The sequence below is a fragment of the Echinops telfairi genome, unplaced genomic scaffold, assembly GCF_000313985.2.
Source record: "Echinops telfairi isolate 266 unplaced genomic scaffold, ASM31398v2 ScPeMD7_3533;HRSCAF=4204_0, whole genome shotgun sequence".
NCBI classification, from domain to species: domain Eukaryota; kingdom Metazoa; phylum Chordata; class Mammalia; order Afrosoricida; family Tenrecidae; genus Echinops; species Echinops telfairi.
The window spans coordinates 54,367,118-54,375,205 of record NW_022107431.1 but is presented as its reverse complement, the minus strand read 5'-3'; positions in this window follow the sequence as shown (position 1 = coordinate 54,375,205).

The window sequence follows — 8,088 nt, the reverse complement described above, 5'->3', positions numbered from 1 at the left end:
AGGGCAGGTAGAGAGAATTAATCAACACCTGAAGTTAACCCTCAGAAAGCTAACACAAGAAACTCAGATGAGCTGGAAAGATGCACTACCCATAGCACTGCTACGTCTCAGGATTGGCCCACGGCAATCTCCGTGTTTGAGCCCCTGTGAAGTTTTATACGGGCGGCCTTTTCTTATAACAGAAGCAGCTATAGACTCTGAGGTAGCCTTAATACAGCAATATGCCACCCAAGTAGCCCAATGTCAGGAGGCATTCCATCAGTTTGGGCTCACTCAGGCCCAAGGGGAAGAAAAGTTACCACCCTTGTGCCAGCTGGGAGATTTAGTTCTTATAAAAACTTGGAAGAATGGGTCCCCTCATTCCCAGCTCCAGCCAGTTTGGAAGGGACCTTTGCCAGTAATTCTTTCTACGCCCACTGCTGTCAAAGTTCCAGGGCAGAGTGCTTGGATCCACCATACACGAGTAAAACCCTGGAGACCATCACCATCTGACCCCTCCAAGGCAGAGGCTGCAGACAAATACTCCTGTGAGCCACTGGACGGGCTTAGGATGGTATTTCATCGCCACCCCAGGGCAGATGAGGGCCACGCTGATAATTCTACCTCAGACCCCTCACAGCCTTAGGCCAGTGAATGCCTTTACCCCGGTCCTATTTTTACAGTGACCAAACTCTCATGCCTGTTAGTCCCAAGATTTCTATTGCTTTCCTGTGACACTAATCTAACGTCAAGGGCACTGCCACCTGACAATCTTACCCTTGTCTCACCTAACTGTTCACCTGTTTGTCTGTTTTTCCAAAAGTTCTCAGGTTACCAAGGCCTCTGAACCAAGTGTGCCAGCTCCAGAACCACCATCTCCTGGACCCACCTCGACCTTATCCATCCTGGGCCCTAAATGGACAACCCCTTCTAACAGAGTAGGAAGGGTATGGACCCAAAACCCCACTTTGCCCCCTTTGCCAGCAGGAAGTAGTTAGAGATGTCGTCGCCTGGTACTCCAAAAATTTGGGTCCATATCTCTTCAGGGAGGAATGTTAGGTAGGCTAGCGTAGGGCTGGGGAATGTCCGTTAACTCATGCCTAGAGGGCCAAGCTATGGGAACAAAGGAGTAGCGCACTGCACATGCCCAGAGGCTCAGGTTTCCATGCAGGTGAATTCAATTCAATTCAGCCAATGGGGTCCATCAGGGGTCGTCCACCACACCTCCTCGTGGAATCCTTGAAAAGGCAGGAGCCCGGAGAACTTTGGCAGAACTTTGGAGGAACTTTGGGACACTTTTGTGTGACGCCAAGCAGTTTCCAGACAAGCTGTACACTCGGGAGGAGCCCCTCGGGTGCCGTGTAAACCTGAAACTTCTTCTAACTCTCATAAAACTCACTTGGATCACGAACCAGGCTTCAGCGTGAATTCTTTCTCGCGCGGAGCTTAGGACCGAGGTATATCTAGCTCCAGAGAGATCTGACAAGACTAGTCTCTGGAGAAGGACCTGGTAAAGTAGAGGGACAGCTGACAAAGAGGAAGGCCCTGAATGAGATGGACTGACACAGTGGCTGCAACAATGGACTTGGGCAGAGGAACAATTGTGAGGAGGGGGCAGGACTGGGCACCAACTTGATGGTACCTAATAACAGCAACACAATTCAATGGCTTAAATATATTACAGAGTTGTGGAGCTCTGACTCTCTTCCCCTCTTTGCTGCTCACTCCCTGGTCACTCCCCTCTCCCTTGTTCCCTTGCCCTCCTTCCCTTCCCCCTCTCTCCACGTGGACCACCAAGCTGGGCTGAGGTGAGCAATGCTACCATGTAATGTGTCTACCTGTATTATTGTAATATCTCTCATGCTCTTGATGACTTTAATATAACAATATATCTAAAAAAAAATTAAAAAAAATAAAGAGTTGTGGAATCATCACCACAATCAGTTTTAGACATTTTCCTTCATTCTCATAACCATTACTACCTCCCATTTCTCCCAAACTCCCCTGCCATAAACCCAAAGAAACTAGTTATTGTCTCTAAGGACTTACCTATCCTGAGTTTTATATAAAGAAAATCATACAAAAAAGACATCAGCAACAAAATAAAAATAAAAGAAAAGCCTAAATCTAAAAAAAGATAATAATTAAAAACCTGAACAAGTTAAAAATATGTCAAAAGAGAAGGCAAACTGCAAGATGTTGAGTTTTAACCTAACTAGATCTGAACCAAAGTCTGCATCCATGACTTGTGGGTAGCAGTCATCTGCTTCTTTTTACACTAGGGCATTTCAGCCTTAAGGCCAATAGGGTATTCAACTTCCTTTCCTTTCGTATTCTTTTGGGGTTTCTTGCATCACTCATTATTTTGACCATAGAATCCTTCAATATTTCAACTTGAGACTTGACTCCTTTTCTGCAGTTCTTTCAGCTAGAGATATTCTGAGTGTGTTGGTTTTCTAACTGCAAGTCTTTGAACATTTCATTATAATACTTTATTTTGTCTTGAGCAGCCTTTCAAATGTTCTATTCAGCTCTTGTACTCCATCATTTCTTCCATTTGCTTTAGATAATTTACCTTCAAGTAGAAGCTTACAGTCACACTGATGTCAAACTAAAATGTGAGCAGTGGATGGTTGGTGACATCATTTAAATGATTATCCAAACTTGACAATCTGACACCAAAATATATATGGACAAATGAAGGATAAAAAATAGTCAAAAGCAAGCTTTCAGAGAAGAATAGAGTAATGAAACTAACTCTATCTGATATCAAGGCTTACTTTAATGTAATTATAATTTAAACTATTAGAGATGCGAGGATAGATCTTTCAATCCATAAAAGAGTCTAGAAACAGACATGTGTGTGTATAAATGTGACATATGGCAACCATAAACTTCAAATAAGAAATAAGGATAGCTTGTTTTCTAGTTAACAAAATTGGTTATTATGAAAAAGGACCATTGGTTATCATATGAAAAAGTAAAATATAATTGGAACTAGTGGTGTACTGGGGTCTGGTTAAACAATCCAACTGTTCAATATTCAAGAATCTTATAGAGTCTTGTTAAATCCTTGTTGTTAGTTGCTGTGCAGTTGATTCTGACTCATGGTGATCTTATCTGTGTGTGCGAAGTAGAATTGCTCATAGTGTTTAAGGCTGTAACCTTTTGGAATCAGATTATCAACTATTATTCCCAAGGAGTGACACTCATTGTGTGACACCCATTTGTGGGGGAAAGCCCAGCCCCCCAAAACTAATCACAGATTCAGTAAGCGCGATTGTACGGTTGAGATATATAAAGATTATTATAAAGTTATAGAGAATGAGAGAGATAGGAGGGAGAGTCAAAGAAGTCAGACACATTTCCTGGTAGCATGCTCACCTCCTGGATGGGCATGATCTTATCAGCCAGGTCCTTACACAGCGGAGAGAGCCATGGAGAGAGAGCGTTTATTGATAACCAAGGCTTATCTATCTCTTTAGGGGGTGTGATTACAGGTAACCACACATCACAGGAAGGGACTGTACAACAGGCAATACAAGCAATTGGAGGGGAATATACAATGGGCATAAGTGTAACAGGATGGGGAAAGTGCTAGGGGTGTACACATGATAGGAAGTGGAGGGACTAAGGGTATACATGTGACAAGAAGGGGGCCCTACTTGTTGTGGGATAAACAATGGTGTCTGCTTGTTCTGGATGGCTGATAACCCTTAGGGAGAATAACCCCTGACCTACTCCTGTTGATCTCCATGTGTAGTCATGGAGCTACTTTGGCATATATTTGGGGGAGACAACTTGGGAGAAATCCTTCTGTTTCCCACACTCATTAACCAAAACCATTGAGTCAATGCTGACTCATAACGACCTCCTGTGGGTTTCTAAGACTAACTGATTAACTGTCAACCATGAGGATTGTAGCCCAACTTGTAACCACTACACTACCAGGGCTCCTGTTAAGTCATTAGTGCCTTAAAATTAGCCATAGTTGGAGTATTTACACATGAAAATCAACAAATGTTGTGACCATGGCTCTTGTTTGTTTTTCCCCCTGTGTATCCTGTGTATCATGGCTCTTGTTTGTTTTTCCCCCTGTGTATCCTTGTATCATGGCTCTTGTTTGTTTTCCCCCCCTGTGTATCCTGTGTATCATGGCTCTTTTTTTTTTTTCCTTCTGGAGGGTCAGTTTTCCAGACATCACTGATTGGATCTCTAGCTCACCCTACATACAAATATCAGCTCTAGGAGATGAAAATTCATAGGTGTAAGAACTAGGGAAAAATGTAAGAAAAACACATAGAAAAAAATTTTTTTTCATTCTTGTGTTAGGAAAGAGATGTCATCAATAAATAAAATCATGCAATTTGAAAGACAAGCTTGCTAAATGTGATAATACTGTAATATTAGAACTATACTGGCATTTTATGAAAAGACACCACAAATAAATTTAAAAAAAATAAGACTAGACTGAGATATATTGATACACAAATAGCAAGGGATTAGTATCCAAAAGCATGTTCAGATCAATATGAATAAACCAACAGATAAATAGGCAAAAGGCTGCAAAGGTACTTTGACCAGACGTGGATACCCCAAAGGCCAGTTGTCCTAGTTATCCAGTGCTGATGGTTGGCTTTACAAACAGCAGTTCATTTTCTCACAGTCTGAGAAACCAGAACTCTGAATTCAAGGTTCCAACTGTAAGGGAATGCTCCCTGATTTGGGGGAAATTCTTGTCTCAGCTTCTCTAATGCTCTTCTTAGCTTTCTTTGGAAATTACCATGTGGCATCTATCTTTCTCGTCTTTGCCCTTAAGTCCTCAATGTCTAATCGCTTGTGCAGTATGTCTAAAATGAGGAGGTTTAAGACAACCCTACTCGGTTGTGGCTCTGTTAACATAACAAATATGTAACATAACATCACATCCACAAATAGAGGGGCTAATTACAACATATTTTTGGAAGTCATAAATTCTATACATAACTCCAGTAAATGAGTTCTCAGCCTTCTGGTTATCAGTGAAATGCAAATTGATAATGCAACATGTCATTCCTACCCTACTGGCTAAATTAGACTAGGATAAACCCAAGTTTTGCAAGAATATGAAATATCCCTCATACACTTCTGAACAAAAGTGTGCATATTGGTATGCACTACTTTGAAGAAATATTAGAAATAATCAGTAAATTATCACTCTGGCTTAATTGCCTTTGCTAGAGTGTCTTCTTATTCTTTGTGTTTTTAGTCTGTCTGAAAATATATTAATTTTATTTACTTTTAAAAAGTCTTATTAAAAAATAAATTTAAAAAATAGTCTTATTGGCATATAATTCACATATCATACAATTCTATTGTATGGTACCAGCCCTCACAATCAAATGAGCCAAAGGGGCGGTTGTGTAATTGAGGGGTAAAATTAAAGAGACATCAGACAAGATAAAACATGCAAGTGCTTACCTCCCGGACAGCCATGACGTCAGCAGCCAGGTTCGCACAGAGAGAGAGAGAATAGATTTCCAACCAAGGCTTATATACATTCAGGGGGTGTGAACCCCCCCCACCCCGAATTACAGGTAACCACATGCATAACAGGAAGGTGTTGTACAATAGACATGTGCAACAGGAAGGGGACAAGCTAAAGGAATACACACAATAGGAAGGGGAGGCACTAGAGGTATACATGTGACAAGAAGGCATACACATAACAAAATGGGCAGACTCTAGGGCCAAGATGGCAGCCTAACCTTTGTCCTCCCTGAGTTGGCTTGCCCTTAGGTGTCTTTGGGCTCTCCTTCAGGGGAACAGTCCATTATCCTTATCAGGAGGATGTGGGCCCTACTTAGGGTGGGACAGACTATAGGGTCTGAATGCTCTAGATGGCTGATAACATTCAGGCAGATAACCTTTAAGTAGTTGACCTCCAAGTGTGTATTGTATAGTCAGCACCTTAGGTTTAGCATATATTATGGGAGACAACCTGGGGAATAACTTTTCTGCTTCCCACATTCTATAGCGGAATCATGTTAGAAGAGTTTTTGCAATCATAACCACAATTAATTTTAGAACATTTTGTTCTTTCTTTTTTTTTAAATCATTTTATTAGGCGGTCTTACAACTCTGTTGCAATCCATGCATCAATTATATCCAACATATTCGTACATATATTCCATCATTCTTTTCTAGATATTTACTTTCCATTGAGCCCTTGGGATCAGCTCTGTTTTCCCCTCACACCTCCCCCACCAGCCCTCATGGTCCCTTGACAGATTATAGATTGTTAATTATTCATTTTGTTCTGTCTTATACTCATTGTACTCCCTATTTCCCTGAGCTCCCTGCTGTGCACCTAGGTGGTCATTAATCTTGTTACTCTCTATATAAATTTACCTATCCTGGGTTTTATATACAAAACAAAAACAAGCAACAAAAATCAACAATGATAAAATTAAATAGAGAAAAATCTCAATAGAAAATACTGAAAACTGAAGAGAAAGGAGGGGAAAAGTGGACTCATAGCAAACCTATAGGACCGCATAGAGCTGCCCTTGTGAGTTTCAGAGACTGTAACTCTTTACAGAAGTAGAAAGCCCTGTCTTTCTCCCATGGAATAGCTAGGGGCTACAACCTGCCAACTTTGTGGCTTGTGGGCCAATGCTTAAGTACTATACCATAAGGGCTTCTTTAAAAACAAAAAAAACTTTAAAATGGGTCAAAAGGGACATAAAATGATAAGGTGTTCCTTTTTAAGCTAACTACCACTGCCATAATTGACTTTACATTATTCTCTACATGATAGCAAGGCTATTCACACACCCCCACTGTGGTCAGAGGGGTTTCACCAGTGACTTCATCCATGTGGGGACCCTGCAAATGATTTTGAGCTTCCTCTGTCATTCATAGCCTTCTGCAAGCCAGGGGTTCACAAGTAAGCTCTGATACTGTTCCCTTCTTTTTACTTTGGATTTTATTATCTACAATCCTTGGATCACACAGACTGGTGTGCTTTCTCCATGTGGATTGAGTTAACACCTCACTAGATAGCTGTTTGTTTTAAGACACGCCTATAAGACCCCAGATGCTATTCTTCCTGAAACCAGGCACCATCTGATTTCTTCACCACACTTTTCTATAGCACCCATTTCTTCAGTGAGCTTTTCATGAGGGACAGTACTGAATAGGGCTATTTCATAACAAATAAATGTTCTTAAATTAGGGCTACAAATAAGTGTGAGCCCAAAATCTAGGTCCTCTTCTGATGTTTCTCCCTAAAGCTTGTGATGGAGTAAATATCTATGAAACCAATAAATTTTTTAGTTATAGTACTGTTAAACCTCTATATAAGAGTTGGATCTCCGGAGACACAGTGTAGGAAATGTGCCCAATCTGATCCTGCCACACTGAGGCAAACACTAAGGGGGTGCAACAGAACAGCAAGGGAATGGAGCGGCAAGGTCCCCGGGAATGCTGAAGGTGGACTTTGGGGCCAGGGCGTGGTGCCCCAACAGACTGGACTGGAAAACACTCCTAAAAGCCAACAAACAGTCCTTAAACTAAACACAAGCTTTTCTTTCTTGTTTTGTTTTGTTTTTTTTGTCATTGGTTTTTTGTTGTTGTTGCTTTGTTTTGCTCTGTCTTGTTTTTGTGCATGTTATTATCTCTGCATGTCTGTCTAAATAAGATACACTGGATGAACAATTGAGAGGAGAAAACAATGGGACCGACAGTTCTGGGGGAACATGGGAGAGGCTGGAGGTGGGGGAAAGGTAGTGATGTTAACAAACCCAGGGACAAGGGAACAAGTGATCCAAATTGGTGGTGAGGAGGGTGTAGGAGGCCTGGTAGGGCGTGATCAGGGGTAATGCAACCAAGAGGAATTACTGAAACCCAAATGAAGACTGAGCATGATAGTGGGACAGGAGGAAAGTCAAGGAAAATAGAGGAAAGAGCTGGGAGGAAAAGGGCATTTATAGAGGTCTAGATAAAGACATATACATATGTAAATATACTTATATATGAGGATGGGGAAATAGATCTATGTGCATATATTTATAGGTTTAGTATTAAGGTAGCAGAAGGACAATGGGCCTCCACTCAAGTACTCCCTCA